This window comes from Erinaceus europaeus, chromosome X (genome assembly GCF_950295315.1).
Source record: "Erinaceus europaeus chromosome X, mEriEur2.1, whole genome shotgun sequence".
In the NCBI taxonomy this organism is placed as follows: Eukaryota; Metazoa; Chordata; class Mammalia; order Eulipotyphla; family Erinaceidae; genus Erinaceus; species Erinaceus europaeus.
Window position 1 is genome coordinate 76,533,456 of NC_080185.1, and position 15,403 is coordinate 76,548,858.

Genomic DNA, 15,403 nt, shown 5'->3' on the forward strand with positions numbered 1-15,403 from the left:
AGGTACTTAAAAGTTCACAGCTGCAAATCTTAATAGTTATTTCAATGTTAACTTAATCCCCAGGGCGAGTGAAGTACAGTGGCTGTGAAACTTTCTTATATTGTTATGTTCTTTATCTTCCCTGCAGGTTATGGGAGCCTGAGGGCTTTTTAAGTATAAGTAGATTTTTTTTGCCTAATCAGACGAAACAGGGTGGGGGATAGATATTTCAATGGTTATATGTGTCCAGTCTCCCCCCCACCCTACTCTACCATCAGCCAGAGCCCAGCCAAGCAGTGCTCTTTTTGACCCTGTGAGTTTATGAATAAATCCTGTTTGTATTTCATGGGTTCTGAGGCAATTAATCACCATGTTCCATAACTTATCAAGAGAAAATTGTGGAAAAGTGTCTACTACATATCCATACCTCCAGACCACCCCCTGAATCACTTGGTCAGTTCTCTTCACACACCCCCATGTCACTATAGGGTTTACCTTCCAGCCTCTGAGAGGTAGCAGCAATGGAAACTTGCAGTTGTAAATTGATGTGTTTTAGGTGATTTTCTCTTCCCTTCAGCAGCCTTTTTGTTAATAAAACTTAGCTGGACTGGTACCAGCTGCTTCTGCATATGGGCTTTTATTCCCAGGAATCTCTTTGTCCATGAGCCACATGTGTTTGCACTCACCTGTGGCTTGGTGGGTTCCAGAAGTGATCTTGTCTTAGTTTGTTGCATTCTAATCTTCTTTGCTATTCCTAGTTGATCAGGGAGAGAAAAATGCAGCTGCTGCTATTTCATAGCCATACTTCTGGAAGTCTCCTAAATATGTAGATGTAAAAGTGTAATGAGATATAACTTTTATAAGAAAATCAGAAATCATTCTCTTTTTGTGAGCTATTATACTTGGCATTCTACACATGTTTTGTATCTGAAGGTTAATACATTACCCCCACTAGGGATTAGTGAGATAACTCAACTGTGAGGGCTTCTGCTTTGCCATGTAATTGATTGAGGTTTGAGCCCCTGGGATCATTTTGTTTTGTTTTTAATATCATTAATTTATTATATTATTGTATAGTTATTGTAATTATTACACAATGTAAGATTTCAGAACTGCCCATTCAATGGAATTTATTTCAGTTTGGATACTTTCTAAACATGTTATTATTTCTAAATAAGAAATAATCATTGTCATTTAGAACCACTTTGATGCCTCCATATTCTCTAATTAAAATTTTTTTATGGTCACCAGAGTTATCACTGGGGTTTGATGCCATGCTTGAAAAACAAATTTACCACTCACAGTAGCCATTTCTCTCTTTTTACCCCTTTCTTTTTAGTTGATAGGTAATTTGAGAGTAATTGAGATGGGAGAGATGATAGAAAGAGAGAGAAAAAAGAGTTATCTTCAGCCTTGCTTTACCACTTGTGAAGTTTCCTCCCTGCAGGTAGGGTCGTTTTACATGGTAATGTGTGCATGCAACCAGGTGCTCCACTGCTCAGCCCCTGTAGCCTCCATATTCCAGCAGATGAACTCTATCTCCAGCATTCACAATGTCTGGTTGAATCTTCCCACCTTTTCCTTTAGAATGACTCAATAGTTACTAAATTGCTTGTACTGTTCCTTGAGACTTTTCTGGGAGCATAATGCCTCATTTGGCTACAGTTTCAGATGCACTTTTTTTATTTAAGAAAGGAGACATTAAGAAAACCATAGAATAAGAGGGGTACAATTCCGCACAATTCCCATAACCCGATCTCCATATCCCATCCCCTCCCCTGATAGCCTTCCCATTCTCTATCTCTCTGGGAGTATGAATCCAGGTTCATTGTGGGTTGCGGAGGGTGGAAGGTCTGGCTTCTGTAATTGCTTCCCCGCTGAACATGGGCGTTGACTGGTGGATCCATACTCCCAGTCTGCTTCTCTCTTTCCCTAGTAGGGTGGGGCTCTGAGGAAGTGGAGCTACAGTACACATTGATGGGGTCATCTGTCCAGGGAAGTCTGGTCAGCATCTTGCTGGCATCTGGAACCTGGTAGCTGAAAAGAGAGTTAACATACAAAGCCAAACAAATTGTTAGACAATCATGGACCTAAAGACTGGAATAATGCAGATGAAGTGTTGGGGGATATTCCCTGCATGCTCTTTTGTATTTCTGCTTTCAGGTATATATTTTTCCCCTAGTTTATGGGCACGTTTGAACCTATGCTCTATCTCAGGGGACCTGGACTATATCTAGGTTTGGGGACTTTATTGGGCAGTGGAACACCTTGAATGGAATTAGAGAATACTATGAAAGAAAAGGTCTCACCAGAGTGATGAAGCTGAAGGGTTGTCATTCCACACCTGAAGTCTCTGGTCACAGTCTGAAGTGAAGCATGCTGGGGTGGCATTCGTTGCATTGATTAGGTTGGGATCCGCGGATGCAATATTATTTGATTTGAATTGAGAGCAGCATGCAGAAAAGTGGGCCCCACCCTAAGGTTCCAGGACTGGGGGAAATACAGGCTCTATAGTGGAAATGTGAGGTTCTTGTTGTCTTAGGGTTCAAGAAGACAATAGATAGTTATTGTTATCATCACATTATTTGGTGATAGGGTTAACTTTGGAAAGTCCCTTTGTTAGGGTTTGGGGTATAATACCCAGCATCTTGTATATAGTTGTGCTACCGGTTGCTTCTGTTCTCCCTGGTCTAGGCTTTTGGGAGAGACAACATATCAAAGACAGCCTATGTATTAAAAAGACTCAGTCTGTGTTTTAGAAGTTCTAGACATATGATCAATTTTTCGCCTCTCATACTATTTAAATAGTGGTTTATATGTTTACACTTTAATAGGATTGTACATAAATACCACTCCCACCACAAAAGACTGTGTCCCATCCCCACCACCCACCCCCGCCCCCTTCAACCCCCGCAGTTCCAGGAAGCCCTATGGCCACCCTCCCCTTCACCACAGTGTTTTTACATTGGTGCCCAGCTCTAAATTTAATCAGATCCTGGTTTTAGTTTCCCTTTCTGTTCTTCTTTCTCAACTTCTGTTGATGAGTGGGATCATCCCATACTTATCTTTATCTTTCTGACTTAGCTCACTTAACATAATTCCTTCTAGCTCTGTCCAAGATGGGTCAGATAAGGTGGGCTCATTGTTCTCAATAGCTGCATAGTATTCCATTGTGTATATGTACCACAGCTTTCTCAGCCACTCATCTGTTGTTGGGCACCTGGGTTGCTTCCAGTTTTTAGCTATTATGAATTGTGCTGCTATGAATATAGATGTACACACATCTTTTTGGTTGGGCATTATGGAATCTTTGGGGTATATCCCCAGGAGAGGAATTACTGGGTCATATGGAAAGTCTATGTCTAGCCTTGTGAGAGTTCTCCAGACTGCTCTCCACAGAGGCTGGACCAATTTACATTCCCACCAGCAGTGTAGAAGTGTTGCTCTGTCCCCACAGCCTCTCCAACATTTGTTGCTGCTGTCCTTTTTGATGTATGCCATTCTCACAGGAGTGAGGTGGTTTCGTAATGTCTTTATTTGCATCTCTCTGACAATCAGCGACCTGGAACAGTTTTTCATATGTTTGTTAGCCTTTTGGATCTCCTCTGAAGTGAATGTCTTGTTCATACCCTCTGCCCATTTTTGGATGGGGTCACTTGTTTTTGGGGGGCTAAGTTTGCTGAGTTCTCTGTATGTTTTGGTGATTACTCTCTTGTCTGATGTTTGGCATGTGAAGACCTTCTCCCATTCTGTGAGGGGTTTCTTTGTTTGTGTGACAGTTTCTTTGGCTGTGCAGAAGGTTTTCCATTTGATGTAGTCCCATTGGTTTGTTTCTGCTTTAGTCTTCCTTGCAATTGGGTTTGATTCATCAAAGATGTCCTTGAGGTGTAGGTGGGAAAGTGTTTCACCAATCTTTTTCTCTAAGTATTTGATAGTTTCCAGTGACATCCAGGTCTTTGGTCCATTTGGAGTTGATTATTGTTTCTGGTGAGATGAGGTGGTTCAATTTCATTCTTCTGCATGTTATAACCTAGTTTCCCCAGTACCATTTATTGAAGAGAGCCTCCTTCTTCCATTTAATGCTTTGGGCCCCTTATCAAAGATTAGATGTCCATAGGTGTGGGGGTTTAGATCTGGGCTTTCAATTCTGTTCCACTGGTCTGTGTGCCTATTTTTGTACCAGCTATTTTGATGATGGCATTATAATATAGTTTGAGATCTGGGAGTGTGATGCTTCCATTTCTGTTTCTTTTCCTCAATATGATTTTGGCAATTCTAGGTGTTTTCTGGTTCCAGATAAATGAATGTAGTTTTTGTTCTATTTTCGTAAAGAATCTTGGTGGAAATTTGATGGGTATCGCATTAAATTTGTATATGACTCTGGGGAGAATATTCATTTTGATGATATTTATTCTTCCAATCCATGAGCATGGGATATCTTTCCATTTCTTGGTATCAGTTTCTATTTCATTGAAGCGTGACTCATAGTTTTCAGTATACAAGTCTTTCACTTCTTTGGTCAGCTTTGTTCCTAGGTATTTTATTGATTTTGTTGCAACAGTGAATGGGAATGTTTTCTGGATGTCTTCTTCTTCAGTTTTAGTGTTTGCATAGAGAAATGCCACTGATTTTTGTACATTGATTTTGTAGCCTGACACCTTGTATATTGCCTAATAATTTCCAGTAGTTTTCTACTGGATTCTTTAGGTTTTTCTTTTTTTTTTTTTAATTTATTTGTTTAAGAAAGGAGACATTAACAAAACTGTAGGATAGGAGGGGTACAGCTCCACACAACTCCCACCACCCAATCTCCATATCCCATCCCCTCCCCTGATAGCTTTCCCATTCTCTATCCCTCTGGGAGTATGGACCCAGGGTTGTTGTGGGTTGCAGAAGGAAGAAGGTTTGGCTTCTGTAATTGCTTCCCCGCTGAACATGGGTGTTGACTGGTCGATCCATACTCCCAGTCTGCCTCTCTCTTTCCCTAGTAGGGTGGGGCTCTGGGGAAGTGGAGCTCCAGGACACATTGGTGGGGTCTTCAGTCCAGGGAAGTCTGGTCGGCATCATGCTGGCATCCGGAACCTGGTGGCTGAAAAGAGAGTTAACCTACAAAGCCAAACGAATTGTTGAACAATCACAGACCTAAAAGCTGGAATAGTGCAGATGAAGTGTTGGGGGGGGGGTACTCTCTGCAGACTTTTGTGTACTTCTGCTTTCAGGTATATATTTTTCCCTGAAACAAACTTTTAAAAGTAATTTTCTCTGTGAGTTCTACTTTATTTATTTATTTTTTTGTGATTGATTTTTTTTTTAAATTTTTTATTTAAGAAAGGATTAGTGAACAAAAGCATAAGGTAGGAGGGGTACAACTCCACACAATTCCCACCACCCAATCCCCATAACCCACCCTCTCCCATGATAGCCTTCCCATTCTCTAGCCCTCTGGGAGCATGGACCCAGGGTTGTTGAGGGTTGCAGAAGGTAGAGGGTCTGGCTTCTGTAATTGCTTCCCCGCTGAACATGGGCGTTGACTGGTCAGTCCATACTCCCAGTCTGCCTCTCTCTTTCCCTAGTAAGGTGTGTCTCTGGGGAAGCTGAGCTCCAGGACACATTGGTGGGGTCTTCAATCCAGGGAAGCCTAGCCAGCATCCTGGTGGCATCTGGAACCTGGTGATTGAAAAGAGAGTTAACATACAAAGCCAAACAATTTGTTGAGCAATCATGGATCCCAAGATTGGAATAGTGGAGAGGAAGTGTTAGGGAGGTACTCACTGCAAACTCTAGTGTAATCCTGCTTTCAGGTATATATTTTGCAGTAGTTTATGGATACGTGTGCACATACGCTCTCTCTCACAGAAACTGGTGTATGTCTAGGTTATGGGACTTTGTTAGAAAGTGAACTACCTGAGATGAAATTAGAGTGTACTATAAAAGGAAAGGTCTCACCCGAGTAATGAAGCTGAAGGGTTGTCATTCCACACGTGAAGTCTCTGGATACACTCTGAGGTGAAGCATGTTGAGATGGCACTCGTTGCTTTGGTTAGGTTGTGATCGGCGGATGCAATATTATTTGGTATGGATTGGGAGAAGCATACGGGAAAGTGAGCCCTATCCAAGGGTGCCAGGACTGGGGGAAGTAGGGGCTCTATAGTGAAGATGTGAGGTTCCTGCTGTCTTAGGGTTCAAAAAGACAATCAATAGTTAATATTATCATCACATTATTTGTTAATTGGGTTAACTTTGAAAAGTCCCTTTGTTATGGTTTGCTGTACAGTACCCAGTATCTTGTATATAGCTGTGCTATTGGAAGCTTCTAATCTACTTGGTCTAGGCTTTTGAGAGAGTCCGCATATCAAATACGTAGCCTATCTATTAAAAAGATTCAGTTTGTCTTTTGAGAACCTTTGAGACATACAATTGATTTCCCCCTCTCATATTAATTAACTACTGATTTATATGTCTACATTTTGCTAGGAGTGTACATAAACACCATTCCCATCACCAAAGGACCGTGACCCATCCCTCCCGCCCACTCCCACCCCCCACTGGCCCAGGAAGCTACATGTCTACCCCTCACCACTGGGTTTTTACTTTGGTGCCCTACTTACAATTTGATCAGGTCCTGCTTTTAGTTTCCCTTTCAGATCTTCTAAGTCAGCTTCTGTTGATGAGTGGGATCATCCCATACTCATCTTTAACTTTCTGACTTAGTTCACTTAACATAATTCCTTCTAGCTCTGTCCAAGATGGGTCAGAGAAGGTGGGTTCATTGTTCTTGATAGCTGCATAGTATTCCATTGTGTTTATATACCACAGCTTTCTCAGCCATTCATCTGTTGTTGGGCACCTGGGTTGCTTCCAGGTTTTAGCTATTATGAATTGTGCTGCTATGAACATAGGAGTACACACCTCTTTTTGGTTGGGTGTTATGGAGTCCTTGGGGTATAACTCCAGGAGAGGAATTATTGGGTCATATGGAAGGTCCATGTCTAGCCTTCTGAGAGTTTTCCAGACTGCTCTCCACAGAGGCTGTACCAATTTACATTCCCACCAGCAATGTAAAAGGGTTCCTCTGTCCCCACATCCTCTCCAGCATTTGTTGCTGCTGTCCTTTTTGATGTATGCCATTCTTACAGGAGTGAGGTGGTATCTTAGTGTTGTCTTAATTTGCATTTCTCTGACAATCAGTGACCTAGAGCAGTTTTTCATATGTTTGTTAGCCTTTTGGATCTCCTCTGTGGTGAATGTTTTGTTCATTTACTCTGCCCATTTTTGCATGGGGTCATTGGCTTTTTTGCGGCTAAGTTTGCTGAGCTCTTTATATATTTTGGTGATTAGTTTCTTGTCTGATGTCTGGCATGTGAAGATCTTCTCCCATTCTGTGAGGGGTCTCTCTGTTTGTTTAATAGTTTCTTTGGATGTGCAGAAGCTTTTCAATTTGATGTAGTCCCATTGGTTTGTTTCTGCTTTAGTCTTCCTTGCAATTGGGTTTGATTCATCAAAGATGTCCTTGAGGTGTAGATGGGAAAGTGTTTTACCAATGTTTTCCTCTAAGTATTTGATTGTTTCTGGTCTGACATCTAGGTCTTTGATCCATTTGGAGTTGATTTTTGTTTCTGGTGAAATAAAGTGGTTCAATTTCATTCTTCTGCATGTTTCAACCCAGTTTTCCCAGCACCATTTATTGAAGAGAGCCTCCTTCTTCCATTTAATCCTTTGGGCCCCCTTATCAAAGATTAGATGCCCATAGGTGTTGGGATTTACTTCTGGGCTTTCAATTCTGTTCCACTGGTCTGTGTGCCTATTTTTGTTCCAGTACCATGCTGTTTTGATGATGATGGCTTTATAATATAGTTTAAGGTCTGGGAGTGTGATGCCTCCATTTCTGTTTCTTTTCCTTAGGATGTTTTTGGCAATTCTAGGTGTTTTCAGTTTCCAGATAAATGATTGTAGTGTTTGTTCTATTCTCTTAAAGAAGCTTGGTGGAACTTTGATGGGTATTGCATTAAATTTGTATATGGCTCTGGGGAGAATGTTCATTTTGATGATATTTATTCTTCCAATCCATGAGCATGGGATATCTTTCCATTTCTTGGTATCAGTTTCTATCTCCTTGAGTAGCGACTCATAGTTTTCAGCATACAAGTCTTTCACTTCTTTGGTCAACTTTATTCCTAGGTATTTGATTGATTTTGCTGAAACAGTAAATGGGAGTGATTTCTGGATGTCTTCTTCTTCAGATTTAGTGTTTGCATAAAGAAATGCCACTGATTTTTGTACATTGATTTTGTAGCCTGATACCTTGCTATATTGCCTAACAACTTCCAGTAATTTTCTACTGGATTCTTTAGGTCTTTCTATGTATACTATCATATCATCTGCAAATAGTGAGAGCTTGACTTCTTCCCTTCCAATCTGTATCCCTTTGATTTCTTTCTCTTGCCTGATTGCTATGGCAAGAACTTCCAATACTATGTTGAAGAGTAACGGTGACAGTGGGCAGCCCTGTCTAGTCTCTGATCTGAGGGGGAATGCTTTCAGCTTCTCTCCATTGAGTATGATGTTGGCTGTAGGTTTGCTATATATAGACTCCACTATCTTGAGGAATTTCCCATCTATTCCCATTTTTTGTAGAGTTTTGAGCATGAATGGGTGTTGGATTTTGTCAAAGGCTTTCTCTGCATCTATTGAGATAATCATGTGGTTTTTGGCTTTGCTTTTATTGATGTGATGAATGACATTGATTGATTTATGGATGTTGAACCAGCCTTGCATTCCTGGGATGAATCCCACTTGGTCATGATGAACAATCTTTTTGATGTGTTGCTGTATCCGGTTGGCCAAGATCTTGTTTAATATTTTGGCATCTATGTTCATCAGAGATATTGGTCTGTAGTTTTCCTTTTTTGTTCTGTCCCTATCAGCTTTTGGTATCAGGGTGATGTTGGCTTCATAAAAGGTGGAAGGGAGTATTCCTGTTTCTTCAATCTTATGGAATAGCTTAAGAAGTATGGGTATTAACTGTTTCCTGAAAGTTTTGTAGAATTCGTTTGTGAAGTCGTCTGGTCCAGGACTTTTGTTGTTGGGGAGATTCTTAATAACGGTTTCAATTTCTTTGTCTGTGATTGGTGCATTTAGATTTTGTAGTTCTTCTTGGTTCAGTTTTGGAAGTGCAAGGTTTCTAGGAATTGTTCCATTTCTTCCAGATTCTCTAGCTTGGTGGCATATAGTTCTTTATAGAAGTTTCGCAGAATTCTCTGGATTTCTGTGGTGTCAGTTGTGATATCTCCTGTATCGTTTACAATTCTATTAATTTGAGTCTTCTCTCTTTTTTGTTTGGTGAGTCTGGCTAGGGGTTTGTCAATTTTGTTTAATCTTTCAAAGAACCAACATTTGGCTTCATTGATCTTTTGTATGGTTCTTTTATTTTCGATGTTGTTTATTTCTGCTCTAACTTTAGTGATTTCTGTCCTTCTGGTTGCTTTAGGGTTCCTTTGTTCCTCTTCCTCTAAGTCCTTGAGGTGTTTAGTAAGTTCGTTCATTTGGGCTTCTTCTTGGTGTTTAACATGTGATTGTATAGCTATAAGTTTCCCTCTCAGTACTGCTTTAGCTGTGTCCCAAATATTTTGATAGGTTGTGTCTTCATTTTCATTAGTTTCCAGGAACATTTTAATTTCCTGTTTGAGTGAGTGTCTGACCCAGTGGTTCTTAAGGAGCATGTTGTTTAGTTTCCAAATTCTATGTCTTTTAATAATTTTCCGTTTGTTGTTAAAAGTTAGTTTTACTCCACTGTGGTCTGAGAAGATACTTGGGATGATTTCAATGCTCTTGAATTTATTGATGCTGTCTTTGTGGCCTAACATGTGGTCTATCCTTGAGTATGTGTTGTGTGGATTTGAAAAGAAGGTGTATTCCAGTTTTTTGGGGTGGAGGAGTCTGAAAATGTCCAAGAGGTCTAGTCTGTCAATCTCTTCATTCAATTCTCTTGTATCTTTATTGGTTCTCTGCTTTGTTGATCTGTCTAAGTGTGAGAGTGGGGTATTGAAGTCTCCCACTATTATTGTATTACTATTGATGTATTTTTGAAATTCTTTCAATAGGTGTTTAATGTATTTAGATGGTCCCTCGTTGGGTGCATAGATGTTAATAATTGTTAAGTCTTCTTGGCTGATTGATCCTCTAATCATTATGTAATGTCCTTGCCTATCTTTTATTACTTTATTTACTTTAAAATCTATCGTGTCTGAGATGAGAATGGCTGTTCCTGCCCTTTTTTGTGGACCGTTAGCCTGTATGATAGTTTTCCATCCTTTCACTTTAAGTCTGTGTTTATCTTGTTGTGACAGATGGGATTCTTGCAAGCAGCATATGGTTGGGTTATGTTTTCTGATCCATCCCCCCACCCTGTGCCTTTTGATGGGTGAGTTTAAGCCATTGACATTTATTGATATTATGGATTTAATGTATTGTAGTGCCATTGTTCTAAAAAACAATTTGTTTACTCTGATATATTACAAGTATTATAGTGATGTTCTTGTTTATAAGAGGTCTTTTAGTACCTCTTTCAGGGCCGGCTTGGTGATAGTTGCCTCCTTTAACTGTTGTTTGTCTAAGAAGGTTTTGATCCCTCCATCTAGCTTGAATGAAAGTCTAGCAGGATATATAATCCTTGGTTGAAACCCTTTTTCATTCAGGGCTCGATAGATATCTTGCCACTCCCTTCTGGCTTTTAGAGTTTGAGTTGAGAAATCTACACAAAGTCTTATGGGTTTTCCCCTGTATGTGACTTTTTGTTTCTCTCTTGCAGCCTTTAGGATCCTTTCTTTATCCTTACTTCTTCTCATTGTGACTATGATGTGTCTTGGTGTTTTCAGGTCTGGGTTGATTCTTTTTGGTACTCTCTGGGCCTCTTGCACCTTGATATCCTTTCTGTTATTCAGGTCTGGGAAATTTTCTTGTATTATTTCCTCTAGGATGTTTGCTTCCCCTTCCTCTCTTTCTTCCTCTGGCAGGCCAATTATACGAATGTTACTTCTTTTGAGATCATCCCATATGTCTCTGTTGTTGTTTTCAGTGTCTCTCAATCTCTTTTTAAGCTCTTTCACCTCTTTCTTAGTTTTCTCTAACTCATCCTCTGTCTGACTAATTCTGTTTTCTGCTTCTGTTAGTCTGCTTTCCCTTGCCTCAGCTTCTTTCTTCATTACAGCTATTTCAGCTTTCAGTTCTCTAATTGTCTCAAGATAATCAGTATTTTCCTTGGGGGTCTCAACTGTTGTTTCCCTAATACTGCCATTTCTTTCCTCCAATGTTGTTTTCATTTCTGTGATTAATAAGTTTATTATTGCTTGCATACTTTTCTTATCTATGGTTACTTCTGACTGATTTGTGGTTTCTTCTGGGCTCTTGTCTTCATTCATTGGGGTAGCAGTTTTATTTGTTTTTAATCTACCCATTTTTTTTAATTTATGTGTTTCTCTCTCTTTTTTTTTATTGCTCTGTTGTTCCTCAGTTGTTGTGTTTTGAGCACAAGTAACACTGTACTAAATACCTTTATGACAATTGCACTCACCAACCTCCGGAATAACAGTAGCAACTGAAGTAAGTATTGAAGGAGTTTAATCATTACCAGTTAGCCAAACAATTTCTCCAGTCCGTGAAAAAATAGTAACCAAATCCCAGTGAAGAAAGAGAAAAGGAAGAGAGGATAGCAAGAATAGACAGTTATGCAAATCTACTATCCAGTGTATATTCTAAGGGTAACAAGAGTGTAAAGGGAACTAGAGCAGAGACACATAGAGAGTCCACTCTGGGTCAGATTTCTTCCCCAATGTAATTCACAAATTCAGAAAGGCAAAGAAGAAAGAAGTGTATGACAAGATTAAAAAAAAAAAAAAGAAAAAAGAAAAAAAAAGAGAGAGATAGAGAGAGATAAGAGAGAGAAAAGGGAGAAGATAAGAAGAAGAGTTGTAATTAAAGAGCAGTGCGAGGAACTTCCCAAATGTGTATCAGTGAATTAAAAAAAAAAAAAAGGAAAAAGGAAAACAAAAACAAACAAACAAAAAAACCCTGTTTGGTGGTATGGGGTATCCTGCTAGTATCTGGTCCCAGGCATTGCTTATGGGGGGGGGCGGCGGGAAGGATGTATGCTTGAAAATTAAAAGGAAGTAAAAAGAATTTTTTCCCCTACTCTAATTTTTAACCCAAATTAAGTTATAGACACATCCTTGGTATGACCGTTATGGCCCCTTATTGGCTGGCCTGCTAAAGGCAGAAAATCCTATTGTTTACACGAGATGTGTCCAGAGCTCAAAGGCTGGCCGCTTCTCCGTGCGCCATCTTCCGGGAAACCCCGCCCTCCAGACTTTTTTAAAGGATTTCTCAAAAATGAAAACTAGCTCCAAGTCCTTTGATCCAATGAGAGCTATACTCAAGAAGTCTTTGGATCCACCCTCAGGGTCGCGGTGGACCCTGGCAACTCCCAAGAGGCAGCCCCCGAGCTAAAGTGCTCTCTCCGGGTCCTCTGCCCGCCACGCTCTGCAACCGGCGGAGGAGCCGCCTTCCCGGGCGGGTGGAGGACAATGCCTGGCGCACTCGCCTTGCCTGGCGCCGCCTGGGAATTCTGGCACCCCGCTAGTCCGTGTCACCTTTGCTCTAATTGTTAACCCAAATTAAACTGTAATCACTTCTTTGGTGCCCCCCCCCTTATTGACTGGCCTGCTAAAGGCAGAAAATCCTACCGTTGCCGACGATGCTATCAGAGCACTCGCTGTTAGCGATTTCTCAGGCCGCCATCTTCCCCTGCACTCCCTCTTTAGGTTTTTCTATGTATACTATCAGGTCATCTGCAAATAGTGAGAGTTTGACTTCTTCCCTTCCAATCTGTATTCCTTTGATTTCTTTCTCTTGCCTGATTGCTATGGCAAGAACTTCCAATACTATGCTGAAGAGTAATGGTGATAGTGGGCAGCCCTGTCTAGTCCCTGATCTGAGGGGAAATGCTTTCAATTTCTGTCCATTGAGTATGATGTTGGCTGTTGGTTTGCTATATATGGATTCCACTATCTTGAGGAATTTCCCATCTATTCCCATTTTTTGTAGAGTTTTGAGCATGAATGGGTGTTGGATTTTGTCAAAGGCTTTCTCTGCATCTATTGAGATAATCATGTGGTTTTTGGCTTTGCTTTTATTGATGTGAATGACATTGATAGGCTTATGTATGTTGAACCAACCTTGCATTCCTGGGATGACTCCCACTTGGTCATGAAGAACCATCTTTTTGATATGCTGCTGTATCTGGTTGGACAAGATCTTGTTTAATATTTTGGCATCTATGTTCATCAGAGATATTGGTCTGTGGTTTTCCTTTTTTGTTGTGTCTCTATCTGATTTTGGTATCAGAGTGATGCTGGCTTCATAGAAGGTGGAAGGGAGTGTCCCTGTTTCTTCGATCTTATGGAAAAGCTTTAGGAGTATGGGTATTAACTGTTTCCTGAAGGTTTTATAGAATTCATTTGTGAAGCCATCTGGTCCAGGACTTTTGTTGTTGGGGAGATTCTTAATAACAGTTTTGATTTCTTTGTCTGTGATTGGTGCATTTAGGTTTTGTGGTTCTTCTTGGTTCAGTTTTGGAAGGGCATATGCTTCTAGGAATAATTCCATTTATTCCAGATTTTCTAGCTTGGTGGTGTATAGTTCTTCATAGAAGTCTCGCAATATTTTCTGGATTTCTGTGGTGTCAGTTGTGATATCTTTTCTATCGTTTACAATTCTATGAATTTGAGTCTTCTCCCTTTTTTGTTTAGTGAGTCTGGCTAGGGGTTTGTCAATCTTGTTTAATTTTTCAAAGAACCAACATTTCGCTTCATTGATCTTCTGTATGGTTCTTTTATTTTCGATGTTGTTTATTTCTGCTCTAATTTTAGTGATTTCTGTCCTTCTGGTTGCTTTAGGGTTCCTTTGTTCCTCTTCCTCTAAGTTCTTACGGTGTGCAGTAAGGTTGTTTATTTGGGTTTTTTCTTGTTGTTTAATATGTGATTGTATGCCTATGAGTTTCCCTCTCAGTACTGCTTTAGTTGTGTCCCAAATATTTTCATAGCTTGTGTCTTCATTTTCATTTGTTTCCAGGAACATTTGTATTTCCTGCTTGAGTGTATGTTGTTTAGTTTCCCAATTCTGTGACTTTTAATAATTTTCTATTTGTTGTTAAATGTTAGTTTTACTCCACTGTGGTATGAGAAGATACTTGGGATGATTTCAATGCTCTTGAATTTATTGATGCTGTCTTTATGGCCTAACATGTGGTCTATCCTTGAGAATGTGTTGTGTGGATTTGAAAAGAATGTGTATTCCAATGTTTTGAGGTGAAGAGTTCTGAAAATGTCCAAGAGGTCTAGTCTGTCCATCTCTTCATTTAATTCTCTTGTTTCTTTGTTGACTCTATGTTTTGTTGATCTGTTTAAGTGTGAGAGTGGGGTGTTAAAGTCTCCCACTATTATTGTATTACTATTGATGTATTTTTGAAGTTGTTTGAGAAGGTGCTTGATGTATTTAGGTTGTCCCTCATTGGGTGCATAGATGTTAATAATTGTTATATCCTCTTGGCTGATTGATCCTTTAATAATTATGTAATGACCTTCCCTATCTTTTATTACTTCATTTAATTTAAAATATTGTGTCAGAAATGAGAATAGCTCTTCCTGCCCTTTTTTGTGGTCCGTTAGCCTGTAGGATAGTTTTCCATCCGTTCACTTTAAGCCTGTAGGATAGTTTTCCATCCTTTCACTTTAAGTCTCTGTTTATCTTGTTGTGTCATATTGGATTCTTATAAGCAGCATATGATGGGGTTATGTTTTCTCATGTGTCCTTCCACTCTGTGCCTTTTGATGGGTGAGTTTAAGCCATTGATATTTACTGATATTATGTATTTAATGTGTCGTAGTGCTATTGTTCAACAAGTTTTTATTTGATATGTTGCAAGTATTATAGTGATATTCTTGTTTTTAAGAGGTCTTTTAGAACCTCTTTCAGAGTCGGTTTGGTGATGGTTGCTTCCTTTAACTGTTGTTTATCTGATAATGTTTTGATGACTCCATCTAGTTTGAATGAAAGTCTAGCGGATATATTATCTTGGTTGAAACCTTTTTCATTCAGGGCTCGATAGATATCTTGCCATTCTCTTCTGGCCTTTAGAGTTTAGGTGGAGAAGTCTGCTGATAGTCCTATGCGTTTTCCCCTGTATGTGATTTTTTGTTTTTCTCTTGCAGCCTTTAGGATCCTTTATTTATCCTTACTTCTTTTCATTGTGACTATGATGTGTCTTGGTGTCTTCAGGTCTGGGTTGATTCTGTTTGGGACTCAAAAATAGCAACCAAACCTAAATGAAAAAGAAAGAGAAAGGAAAAAAGGGATAGCAGGAATAGACAAT

General features: G+C 39.8%; 1 protein-coding gene across 1 annotated transcript in view; it reads left to right on the forward strand.

Annotated features, from left to right (window-relative positions):
* Positions 1-15,403, forward strand: part of TEX11 (testis expressed 11) — a 358,449-nt gene that overhangs the window by 50,528 nt on the left and 292,518 nt on the right. The window lies entirely within an intron of this gene.